This window comes from Dasypus novemcinctus, chromosome 6 (assembly GCF_030445035.2).
Source record: "Dasypus novemcinctus isolate mDasNov1 chromosome 6, mDasNov1.1.hap2, whole genome shotgun sequence".
Classification (NCBI taxonomy): domain Eukaryota; kingdom Metazoa; phylum Chordata; class Mammalia; order Cingulata; family Dasypodidae; genus Dasypus; species Dasypus novemcinctus.
In genome coordinates this window covers 40,230,948-40,245,061 of record NC_080678.1, presented here as the reverse complement: position 1 = coordinate 40,245,061, position 14,114 = coordinate 40,230,948, and positions in this window count along the sequence as shown.

The window sequence follows — 14,114 nt, the reverse complement described above, 5'->3', positions numbered from 1 at the left end:
ATGAAAAGAAAAAAATAAGTTTATAAAAATCTTATAGTCCTGAATTAGAATTGAAAATATTAGTAAGAACTCAGGATGTACTTTAACTTTCTAAAATAACCTATTTCTTAGTTCCATCCACTGAAATAGCCTAGAAACCATGACCAAATCAGTAGCAATCAGCACCCTTAATGCCCAGATTACCCTATCAAGAGGAACTGTGGATCCTTGGTAAAATAACCTTACAAAAAGAGAGACAACCAGACATAATGTGCTTCTTGGGAGAAAAACATGACATGACATTATCTATGAAGAAGTCATGGGAAAAAAAAACAAAACAGATTCTGATTATGCCTCCAAACTCAACTGCCAGGAAAATACAGAGGAATATGTTAAACACCAAGGTGATGAAAGCAGTAAACTCAGAATAAAAAGCACACTAGCATAATATTAGAATAGGACTACATCACAGAAATCATCCAACTCTCCCTCCCCTTGTAAATGTGGTGAATGAAGCCCAGGAAGGGAAATAGACTTGCCCAAGGTCATATGGCTACTTATATCAGAAGTAAAAGAAAACCCCATATATCTTAATTCTCAATGATTTTCTTGCCTTTCTTGCTTGCTGTTAGAAGGAAGTGATCAAGAAGTTAAAAAAAAAAAAAAGCCAAGTGTTTTGACCTGAAAAGGCATAAAACTTCTTGAACCAAAGTATATCCCAGCAACAAGTCAAAAGAACATTTTAGTAAACTGTCAAATAAATGATTGAGGTCATCAGGTCCCAGACTTCCAGTTTTTTCTATCAATAAATTTTCAAAAAGAAATTTGTTTCAGGGAAGCGGACTTGGCCCAGTGGTTAGGGCATCCGTCTACCACATGGGAGGTCCCCGGTTCAAACTGCGGGCCTCCTTGACCCATGTGGAGCCGGCCCATGCACAGTGCTGATGCGCACAAGGAGTTCCGTGCCACGAAGGGGTGTCCCCCGCATAGGGGAGCCCCACGCGCAAAGAGTGCACCCGTAAGGAGAGCCGCCCAGCGTGAAAGAAAGTGCAGCCTGCCCAGGAATGGTGCTGCCCACACTTCCTGTGCCACTGACGATAACAGACGCGGACAAAGAAACAAGACTCAGCAAATAGACACAGAGAACAGACAACTGGGGGGGTGGAATTAAATAAATAAATAAATCTTTAAAAAAAAAAGAAAGAAATTTGTTTCAGAAACATAATTCCTGTTTGGGTTTTGTGGGGTTTTGTTTTTCGCCATGATAGGAGAAATTAGGGCCAGGGCAGAAGCTATCATGCACAGTCACAATCATTTCCTAAAATAAAAGGGCCTTTTAACATAGAAAAGTAGAAATGACATAATCTAAGAATAAATTTAGTTTCACTTCACTTCTATCAATGAAAACGACCTCAAACTCTGAAAAAGTGTTGGGGAGCCCTAGAAGAAAGAGCAGCTACTTAATAAGTGAGAATAAATAAGTGAGTTATCAAAACTCTGGCTGTCATGTTAGTATCAAAAAAAAAAAAAATCCTCATGAGATAGAGATGCATACTAAACTATTTACAAGTGAAATGACATGTTGGCATTTGCTTTAAAATACTCTAGGAAACAGAAGTGGGAGGGAGGGAAGCGGACTTGGCCCAGTGGTTAGGGAGTCCATCTACCACATGAGAAGTCCGCAGTTCAAACCCCGGGACTCCCTGACCTGTGTGGAGCTGGCCCATGCACAGCGCTAATGCCCGCAAGGAGAGCCCCCCTCGCAGGGGTATCCCCCGCATAGGGGAGCCCCACGTGCAAGGAGTGCGCCCCGTAAGGAGAGCTGCCCAGTGAGAAGGAAAGTTCAGCCTACCCAGGAATGGCGCCACACACACGGAGAGCTGACACAACAAGATGACACAACAACAACAACAAAAGAAACACAGATTCCTGTGCCAATGACAACAATAGAAGTGGAAAAAGAAAAACACAGCAAAATGGACATACAGAACAGGCAACTGCGGGGGAGAGGGGGAAGGGGAGAGAAAAAAAAGAAGTAGGAGGGAAGACAGTCTGAAAAATTGTCAGAATGTTGTAATTTTAGAATCTGAATGATAAATATATGAGGGTTCATGTATTCCACTTTTAGGATCTTTTAAAAACTCTCCATAAGAAAAGGATTTTAAAATGTAAACAAAAATTACATATATATATTATATATATAATATATATATTTTATATATATATATATAAAATTACATATATATATATATGAGAATTTTCCTTCTCCCTCTGCTTTTGGCCCAAATGCAATGATTTCAAAATATATTAAAGATGGATGCTTAACAAATAACAGACAAGGAAAACAGAATCTAAGAAAACAGGGTTCTGAATCTAAGGCACTGATTTCTGGGTGAATCAGGTCTAAGATATAAAGCCCCCTACAGGAATGCAACTAGTTTCCACGAGAAACAAAGGAGTTTTTCTCCTGAAATTACTTGCCACAGACCTTTAGACTGGCACATATAAAATGGACGGACAGACAGACTGATGGACGACAGAAAAACAATCCAGCATTGAGGGAACTTTCTAAAAAATAAGTATCTCAAGAGGGAGGGAATAGCATTTAACTACAATGGGGATTAAAAGGAAGCTATGATGCTAGGACCAGTGGGAATATATGTACTATCTCTGCTGCCATGGATATGATTTCTAAGATCCAATGTGGAGCAAGCCCTTATAAAGGCAAACAGCTCATTAGCCAATCTGGGGTTATATAACTTCTCTAGTAACATTTATATAAATAATAAATATCTAGATGTCTGTTAACAGTATGAGGGAAGGGAAACAGACTTGGCCCAGTGGTTAGGGCGCCCGCCTACCACATGGGAGGTCTGCGGTTCAAACCCGGGGCCTCCTTGACCTGTGTGGAGCTGGCCCATGCGCAGTGCTGATGCGCGCAAGGAGTGCCGAGCCATGCAGGGGTGTCCCCCACGTAGGGGAGCCCCACGCGCAAGGAGTGCGCCCCGTAAGGAGAGCCACCCAGAGCGAAAGAAAGTGCAGCCTGCCCGGGAATGGCGCCGCCCACACTTCCCGTGCCGCTGACAACAACAGAAGCGGACAAAGAAACAAGACGCAGCAAATAGACACAGAGAACAGACAACCAGGGGAGGGGGGGGATTAAATAAATAAATAAATCTTTTTTAAAAATTACAAAAAAACAACAGTATGAGGGGAAATGTCCAGGTGAATAGGAACAGAAACTAAAGACTCAGTTTGGAGCTCCTGAGATGTAGTTGACCAATCAAAAGACATTAATACAAAAAGGGAGATATCAGTTCCTGCATCAAAACTGTCTTGGCAAGAGATAACTCTAAGAGCAGCTGAATACTTTCAGAGCTTCCCATTCTGCCTGAGACCTCGTCTTAGGAGGCTAAACGTAGGTAATAAAAATTTTCTAACAAGGATTTCACCACAACTATCTGAAAAACAAGTTTTTCAGCAAGTCTTTATGTAGTATAAAGTCAAACCACACAACACTCAGCTGGGAAATATACTTCATCACCAGTAGATTTAGTTCTCTCACATAAATATAACCTTTTAAAACTAGAACAAAACTCTACAAGTGTACTCTTTTCCAGTCTACTTCTCCTAAAAATATAACCTTTTAATATTATAAATGTAAGGGACTTAAGAAATAATTTAATTCTGTTTTTCATTTTAGAGATGTGGAAACTTTGGCTCTTGGAGGGTTAGAAAGGAAAATTCCTATAGCAAGTTAGTAAGTGGGTTAAATCCAGGATCCAATTCCTCCAAAACTCACTGTTAGTTCCAGAAAGAAAAAGGAAAGAAAAAGGAGAGGAGGGGAGAGGAGGGGAGAGGAGGAAAGGAAAAGAGGAAGAATGAAAAAGAAAGAAAAGATACAGGAAAGGAGAGAAGATAACAGCTCATTCTTTTGCAATCAGCTCTTAATTTTTCCAATCAAGATGGAGACAAGCTGAGATGAAATTTTTAAAGTTTATCTTACTGTTAACCCTTTTTTGCCCTCATTACATCCCCATTCTCTCTGCAGGTGGTCATGTAGATAGTATGTGCCAGGAGAGCTTTCGTCACCCCTACACATTAATACCCTAAGGGTAGGGTGACCATATAATTTATCATCCAACCATCCACTTAGGAGAGCTAAAAGTGGACACAATTAGTAAGTACACAGGAACAAAGATATAAACTGGACTCCCCTGGACAAGCTGGAACATATTATAGTGACTGTACTTAAGTATTACCTACTTAAGATGTCTGGTTCAGCCTTAACCATATAATCTAAATACATGTAGAACCCTTTGGAGCACCCATTTGACACTTTGTTTATTGTGGCATTTGCAGGGACTGCCCTTCCTTCTTTTTTAATTCTTCCTCTTTCCAGCTGCAGCATCCTTCCTGGATCTTCACCAACTCTTTATAACTGACTGTAGGGTAGCCAACATCATTGCAGGTACCAGACCAGGATCCCTCAGGCCAGAACATCTAGGACATGGGGCCAGAAGAGAAACCTTCTACTGGGAGTAAAAGAAAGAGACTCTTACAGGAGGGCGTGTGTTATGACTGATTAAAAGTACATGGTAGTGGCCTGTATCTGTTACTGCAAGGTCATGCTGAACAATTCTAATGCCCTAAAAATGCCCTACGTTCCTTCTATTCTATGTCTCCCTCTCCCTTCCCTTGGAACCTATGGTAACACTGTTTCAATCTCTGAAGAGTAAGATTCATAGTTACTTGCAATAATATTGAGGACTTGACATATTTGTCTGTTTTATTAGGCATTGCCTATGTTCTCAAGGAACACTTGTCCCTCTAATTGAGAACATATCAGGACTCCCCAAATGGGAGTTTGATATTTTCTTGATTATTGTGTGAATCTCCACCTATTTATTTATTTATTTTCATTTTTAAATTTAGTATATTTTATTTTCATTTTATTTTTTTCTCTATTATTTTTTTAATTATTTATTTATTTTTAAAAATTACATTCAAAAAATATGAGGTCCCATTTAACCCCACCGCCCCCACCCCCCACTCCCCCCACAGCAACACTCACTCCCATCATCATGACACATCCATTGCACCTGGTAAGTACATCTCTGAGCATCACTGCACCCCATAGTCAATGATCCACATCATAGCCCACACTCTCCCACGTTCCATCCGGTGGGCCCTGGGGGGATCTACAATGTCCCGTAATTGTCCGTGAAACACCACCCAGGACAACTCGACGTCCCGAAACCGGCTCCACATCTCATCTCTTCCTCCCATTCCCCAAACCCAGCAACCACCATGGCTACCCTTCCCACACCCATTCCACATTTTCTCTGTGGACATTGGATTAGTTGTGTCCATTGCACATCTATGTCAAGTGGGGGCTTAGATTCCATATGGATACTGGATGCACTCCTCCTGCTTTCAGTTGTAGACACTCTAGGCTCCATGGTGTGGTGGTTGACTTTCTTCAACTCCATGTTAGCTGAGTGGGGTAAGTCCAATAAATCAAAGTGTAGGAGCTGAAGTCTGTTGAGGCTCTGGGCCTGGGTGTCATATTATCAGTCCAGAGATTCAAATCCCCTAAATATATCTTAAACCCCAGCACCTATTACAATTCCAATAAAGTAGCATGGAAGTCTTGTGAAAAGAGATCCCCTCTGAGTCCAATTCCATCACGCAGAAACACCAGTTCCAAAGAAGGGCCATCTGCCATGGCAGTGAACCCCATCTGCCATGACCATAGAACCCGTGGGTCTCTTTATCCCTCAAAAGAACCAATACCTGGGGTTGTATCTACTTTATCTGTCTCTCAGACTCTGCTCAGTTGTGCATAAGGGCATTCCTTCTGACAACCTCCAGACTCTTTTTTAGAGACTCACAGCCTTATAATCTCATTTCTCCTTTCCATTTCCCCCTTACATTAGGTCAATCAGCATTTTGAAGTCATGTTATTATATGTAGACAGGGATATTCTGCTGATCCGTATTGAACCTTTAATTCAAGGTCATTTTCTAGTTGTATCTTCAGCTGGTATGTCTCCACCTATTTATATAACACACTACAAAAAACACTTAGATATTCCAAAGAAGCCTGCCCCAGGTGCGCCATGTCTCATGCACCACCCCACATCCAACACCATACACCAGTAACCTTCCCCTGCCATATTTGCCAAAAGAACTTTCCCAACATTGTAGTTTTAACCATAGACTTGCAAATCCCCAGAGTTCACCTGCCCTTCCCCTAACCCTCCCCCTAGTTCCATGGATAGTCCAACCCAAACCCCCCAACCTACTTCCCTCACACACCAGCACTGCCGAACCCAATCACATCGCTGCACCACAGTCAAGCTCAACTACCGCACAACTACACCCTTTCACCTTATTGTAGATTTTGCCCACATGGGCATCGGCTCACCACCCTCTCTACTCCGTTTCCTGTAAACCTTTTCCAGAATCTAGCTCTGTGAGTCTGCTCAATTTTCTTAATTAACACCAGTGAGGCCATGTAATATTTGTCCTTCAGTGCCCAGCTTACTTCACTCAACATAAGGTCTTCAAGATTCATCCTTGTTATCCCATGTGTTAATACTGTATTCCTTCTTACAGCTGAGTAATATTCCATTGTATATAGATACCACAGTTTGCTTATCCACTCATCTGTTGATGGACTTTGGGTTGCTTCCAACTTGAAATTTTGTCAAAATCTACAAAAGTGTACGATTCAAAATGTAAGCCATAATGTAAACCATTGACCATGGTTACTAGCTATACTTCAATATTTGCACATCAATTGCAATAAAGATATCATCTGCATGTAAAATATTAGAAACAAGGGAGAGGGGGAAGAGGGGAAGGTGTTGGTTATATGGGAATCACCTGTATTCTCTATGTGACTTTTCTGTATTCTAAAGCTTCTTTGAAGATAAAATGAAAAAAAATAATACACTGGGGGAATATATGGAAGAAAATGTCACTGTACAAACAAGATAACAGATCTTACAGTGATGAAAGACACATGTCTAAAATAATTTCATTATTTCAAAAATTTTTGTATTTTGTCTTTTTTTTAGATTTATTTCCCCCCTTCCCCTCCTCCCACCTTGTTGCTTTTTTGCTGTCATTGTCTTCTCATTTTCTCTCCTCTAGGATTCACCAGGATTCAATCCTGGAGACCTCTGATGCGGAGAGAGGTTCCCTATCATTTGTGCCACCTCAGTTCCTGGTTTCTGCTATGCTTCACCTTGACTTTCCCCTTGTCCCTCTTTTTGATGCATCATCATCTTGCTGTGTGACTCACTTGCACAGGGCACTGGTTCACGGCATGGGCACTGGCTCGCTGTGCAGGCACACTTTCTCTTCTTCTTTTTCAACAGGAGGCCCCAGGGATCGAACCCAGGTCCTCCCTTATGGTAGGCAGAAGCTCTATCTCTTGATCCACATCTGCTTCCCTATTGGTTATTTTTTAAATTATTTCATTTTGTTATTACTATTATTTGGCTATTTTATTGACTTCATTTTGGGGGAGGTTTTGGATCACAGAAAGGTCACAGCAGAATGGGGAGGATCACTGGTACAGGGTGTCAGTGATGGAGGGATGCATGGGAAGGGGTAAACCTGGGGCATGCCTCTAAGGTATATGAATATGTTCAAGAGTCCATGGGACATTGTCTTGGTGGGTAGAGATCCACACAATAACCGGATGAATACTGAATTCCTATACTGGGAAGTTCTGCTACATTCTCTAATAGGACCAAAAGAATCCTGAGTGCAAGGGCAATGCCCAGTGAAGGAAGACAGACCTTATGCCAGGCCCCTGATACTGATGATTGTACTTATGAACCTTGCCTTGTGAAATTGTAACTTAACCTAGTATTATAAACTGCCTAAGAGTTACCTCCTGAAAGCCTCCTTTTTGCTCAAATGTGGACTCTCTCTAAGCCAAACTCAGCATATAAATGCACTACCTTCCCCCCAGCATGGGACGTGACTCCTGAGGATAAGCCTCCCTGGCACAGAGGGATTATTACCAAGCACCAACTAGCAATGCATCTGGAAAAAGACCTTGACTAAAGGGAGACATGGTAAATACAAATGAATTTTTATGTATAAGAGATTTCAAAGTGAGTCAGGAGATCATTCCAGAGGTTATGCTGATGCAAGTATTAGCAGGATCTCAACTGCGACAGTAAACAGTGCTTCCAATAGCAGGGCTCCTGAGGGCTCTAGAGACATCCAGAAACTATAAGCAGGTCAGACAGCTCAGGAATTTAGCACACTGTCAGTGGAACTTACTTTGGAATTTTTGCTCCCCAGTGTATTAGAGTTAGACTCATTTACAGGTTCTCTACACATGGCTCTTCTGCCCTTTATGTGAACCTATAATTAGTACTATATTTGATAAATATATGTCCCAGAGACTTAAATCTTTGGTCCATCCTTTTGCCAGTTGAGCCCTGAATTTCAGCAGGGTTGCAACACCTACTCTCCAGTTCATTGGACTCATCCAGGACAACTATCAAGAAGATTAGTATGAATAACACCAATCCCGAGGAAAAGAATGTCAGTAACTGCAAGCAAGAGAGTTCCAAACATCTGCCCCATGAGATCTAAGCTTCCTCTCAATTAGAAGCAGAGTGGTCATCAACATCCCAAAATCCTTAAGACTGAAGAATGAGCAGGATTAAAGTAGACTTATTATTATTCTACTATGGACTTACAATCATTCTAGCAACAGAAGAACTCTTATCATTGATATAAAGGCAGTGACCACCAGAGGTTCTGAGGGATGGGAGAGGGAAGAATAGGTATAATATGGGGGCAATTTTCAGGACATTGGATTTGTTCTGCAGGACATTGCAGTGATAGATATAGGCTATCATATATTTTGTCATAACTTACCAAATTGTATGGGCCAGAGTATAAGCTATAAAGTAAAGTACAGTCCATGGTTAATAGCAATGCTTCAAAATATGGGTTCATCAATTTTAAGAAATTACCACACTAATAAAGGATGTTGTTAATGTGGGAAAGTGTGGGAAAGGGAGGGTAGGGGGCATATGAGAATCCCTTAAGTTTTTTAATGTAGCATTTATGTAATCTAAAGCTTCTCTAAAAATAAAAATAAAAATTTAATTCAAAAAAAGTCCACACAAGCACATTAAAAAAAAAAAGTACATGGTAGGAAGATTGTGGGAAGATGGCAGAGCTAAATGCTCTCACATAAACAATGAAGAAATAGCTAAAAGCTGTCTGAGGAACCTGCTTTGGGGGTCAGGAGGCCAGGAGAGTGCTATACAACTCCCAGGAGGGTGATGGACAGAGAGACGAAGGAACTGAAATGACAAACATGAGTTACCAAGTCCCCATGACAGACAGGAAGGGCTCCCCTCCCCCACCCCCAAGATATTAAGCTGGGGTAAAACACCTGGCTCAATGCAGCTGAGAGGGGAACAGAACTATTCTTCCTGCCAGCGGTTTCAAGGGAAAAGGGAGGGGGGTCAGGGTGCTTTTCTTCAGTGAATTTGGCCAGCAGAGGCCACTTTGAATCCCCCATCTCAAGATTCAACACAGGAACACAGGAAAGCCAAGACTGAAACACCTCCAAGGAAAGGTGCATTGATGAGTGTCATCTGCCGGCCAGTCTGGAAGTTGCATGAAAAAACTGTTCTCTGCACTCTCTGTATCCAACCCCTGGGAGAAAATCTGTGTGTCACTAGTGAGCCCCTGGCCCAATTCTGAAAACTTAACCTGGGCAATTTTAAAAACTACAAATGAATTGAATCAAATATCAAAGAAGAGCTGTGAAAAAAAGTTGACGAGAAAGAAATTGGCCATCAGAGTAAATTCACCAACATATTCAGATGCCTACACATCAGCAAAAAATTACAAGTCATACTAGGAAAAAGGAAAGATAGCCCAGGCAAAACACAAACTAAATATCCTGAAGAGATACCAGATTTAATGCAATTAATCAGTAATAATCACACAACCCTCCTAAATCATATCAAAGAATTTAAAGAAAATATGACTAAAGAAACAAAAGCTATTAAGAAGACAATGGGAGAGCATAAAGAATAATTTGAAAGTATGCAAAGAAAAGTAGCAGACCTTATCGGTATGAAAGACAGGATGGATAAGATTAAAAATACATTAGAGGAACATAAGAGCAGATCTGAACTGCTTGAAGACAGAATTAGTGATTTTAAAGACAGAACATCTGAACTGGAAGACAGGAGAACAGAAAGAGAAGAAAATGGGAAAAAATGGAACAGAGTCTCAGGGAATTGAATGACAAATTGAATGACAATGCAAAACACACAAACAATCACATTATTAGTGTCTCAGAATGGAACAGAAGAGAATGGAAAAGGAGCAGAAGGAATATTTGAGGAAAAAATGACTAAAAACTTCCCAACCCTTATGAAGGACATAAATATGAATATCCAAGAAGGACAACACATGCCAAACAGAATAAATCCAAACAGACTTACTCCAAGATATCTACTATTCAGAATGACAAATATCAGAGATAAAGAGAGGATTTTGAAAGTGGGAATAGAAAAGCGAAGCATCACATACAAGGAAAACTCAATAACATTAAGTGCAGACCTCTCATCAAAACCATGCGTGAAGAAGAAAATGGTATGATGTATTTTAGGTACTGAAAGAGAAAAACTGCCAGCCGAGAATTCTGTATCTGGCATAGCTGTCCTTCAAAAATGAGGGTGAGTTCATAGTTTTCACAGACAAACAAAAGCTGATAAAATATGTTACCAAAGGAACAGATTTACAAGAGATACTAAGCGGGTGCTGCAGCCGAAAAGGAAAAAACCAAAGGTGAGAGATTTGAAGAAGAGTGTGAAATGAAAATTATTAGCAAGGGTAAAATAAAGGATAAGAAAACAGACAATAGAATGATATGACAACAGAGAGCTGAAGGACAAAATGAAGTAATGCCTTTACACTAGTAACACTGCATGTTAATAGACTGAAGTCCCCAATCAAAAGACAAAGATTGATACAACGGATAAAAAAAATATGAGTTGTCTATATGTTGTCTCCAAGAGACCCACCTCAGATGTAAGGACAAAATTTGGTTAAAAGTTAAAGGCTGGAAAAAGTTATTCAATTAGACTGGTGCAAAATGAACTGCGGTTTCAAACCTTTAATTTTAAATCATTATAACGAGGCTCAAACACATCTTTGTTCATCAGAATAGGAACCATTACAATCAACACATTTTTGCCAATGAGAAATAAATTTGTTTATTCCTGTAGCATAAAAATCCATGCTTCAGGATTTGACGAACTCTTGGAAAGCATTTTCTGCATCCTGCTGGTTGTGGAAGTTTTTTCCCTGCAAAAAGTTGTTGAGATGCTTGAAGAAGTGGTAGTCTGTTGGTGAGAGGTCAGGTGAATACGGCAGATGAAGCAAATATTCGTAGCCCAATTCGTTCAACTTTTGAAGGGTTAGCTGTGCGACATGCAGTTGGGTATTGTCGTGGAAAAGAATTGGGCCCTTTCTATTGACCAATGACGGCGGCAGGCATGGCAGTCTTCGATGCATCTCATCCACATGATGAGCATACTTCTCAGATGTAATGGTTTAGCGAGGATTCAGAAAGCTGTAGTGGATCAGGCCGGCACCAGACCACAAAATAGTAACCATGCCCCTTTTTTGCCATAAGTTTGGCTTTGGAAAGTGCCTTGGAGCTTCTTCTAGTCCATCCACTGAGATGGTGGTTGCCGGTTGTCATATAAAATCCATTTTTCATCACACGTCACAATCCAATTGAGAAATGGTTCATTGTTGTTGCATAGAATAAGAGAACACAATACTTCAAAATGACAATCTTTTAATTTTCGATCAGCTCATAAGGCACCTTATCAAGCTTTTTCACCTTTCCAGTTTGCTTCAAATGCCGAATGACTGCAGAACGGTTGACGTTGAATTCTTCAGCAACTTCTCATGTAGTTGTAAGAGGATCAGCTTTGATGACTGCTCTCAATTGGTCATTGTCAACTTCCGATGGCCAGCCACTACACTCATCTTCAAGGCTCTCATCTCCTTTGTAAAACATCTTGAACCACCACTGCACTGTACATTCATTAGCAGTTCCTAGCCAAATGTGTTGTTGATGTTGCGAGTTGTCTCTGCTGTTTTACAACCCATTTTGAACTCAAATAAGAAAATCGCTTGAATTTGCTTTTTGTCTAACATTATTTCCATTGTCTAAAATAAATATAAAATAAACAGCAAGTAATGTCATTAGCAAAAAAAACATAAAGAAATGCACATTAAAATGATGTATAACATAACCACATTTATTTAAGAATGTATTTCAATATCAAATGGCAAATTCCAACAATGCAAAACTGCAATTACTTTTTTTTTTTAAAGATTTATTTATTTATTTATTTCTCTCCCCTCCCCCACATCCCCACCCCGGTTGTCTGTTCTCTGTGTCTATTTGCTGCGTCTTCTTCTTTGTCCTCTTCTGTTGTTGTCAGCAGCATGGGAATCTATGTCTCTCTTTGTTGTGTCATCTTGCTGCATCAGCTCTCTGTGTGGGCGGCACCATTCCTGGGCAGGCTGCACTTTCTTTTGCGCTGGGCGGCTCTCCTTACAGGGCTCACTCCTTGCATGTGGGGCTCCCCCACACGGGGGCACCCCTGCGTGGCATGGCACTCCTTGTGCGCATCAGCACTGCGCATGAGCCAGTTCCACACGGGTCAAGGAAGCACAGGATTTGAACCGCAGACCTCCCATGTGGTACATGCATGCCCTAACCACTGGGCCAAGTCCGCTTCCCTGCAATTATTTTATACCAACCTAAACAGTAACCAAAAAGAGCAGGAATAGACCAGATACATGTAAAACAACATTATAGTATATGAACAATAATTGCTCAATACAACTGGCAAATTGTTCCTATGATCAAGTATTCCGTAATTTTTTTCATACAAAATAAACACTTGCTTTTAATTAAGGAGGTCTAGAGAAGAGAGATATTTTTGGATACTTCATTTTTCTTTTAGCCCTTTCTTATTCATACTCATTAATTAAAATAATCTACCTGGATCAATAATGACTTAGCATGACTACTGTTGAACAAAATTTTGGGTTTTTCTACCTATAAAATTTTAAGTTGGCAAATTGTTATCTGCTGTCATTCATTCCAATAAAATGCAAAAAATCCTCAAATAGGAATTTGATTATATAGAAAGAAGTATGGCCTAAATGGAAATTAAATAACTAAACCAATAATTTATTTCATTCTTAGAAGAGATTATGCCCAATAGTTAAAGCTGTGATTAAAAAATTAGAATATTATAATTTCTATTATATTACAATTATGATTTACATTTTAAAATATTTGTTGTTATGCTATTTTTTATCATTGATTATTAAATCTAACCTGGCCTTGTACTCTCTTTTAAAATTTTTAATTCCTTTCAATCTATTTTTCTATTTATTTTATAATTTTACAATAAAGGACCTTTTAATAGTTTTTTAAAAAGCCATTGATTATATACTTTGGATAGATCATATGGTATATGAATATATCTCAGTAAAACCACTTAATAAATAATCGTGCAAGAATAGCCAGAGATAGCAGTTATGTACAGCAGGGGAAACAGAGAGATAGAGAGGTGAGGAATTATACTGTTTGTTTTGTGCTTATTATTATTGAAATAATGAAAATGCTTTAATAATGACTGAAGTGTTGAAAGCACAACTATGTGATTGTACCAAATACCACTGATTGTACACGTTGGATAAATTGGTATGCTTTATTAATATGTATCAATAACCTCGATTTGTTTTAAAAGTCATGGTACTGGAACAAAGAAAGACATATAGAATAATAGGGTTCAATTTTTTAAAAGTACATGGTATTATTTATAAGAAATAACTAAAATATACAAATTCATAGAGAAAGAAAGTAGAGTACAAGTTACCAGGGTCAGGAGAGGGGAGAATGGGGAATTAATGCATAATGGAAAAAGGGCTTCTGTTTGGGATAATGAAAATGTTTTGGTAAAAGAAAGTGGTGATGGTAGCACAACATTGTGGATGTAATTAACAAATTGAATTATGTATTTGAATGTAGCTAAAGGG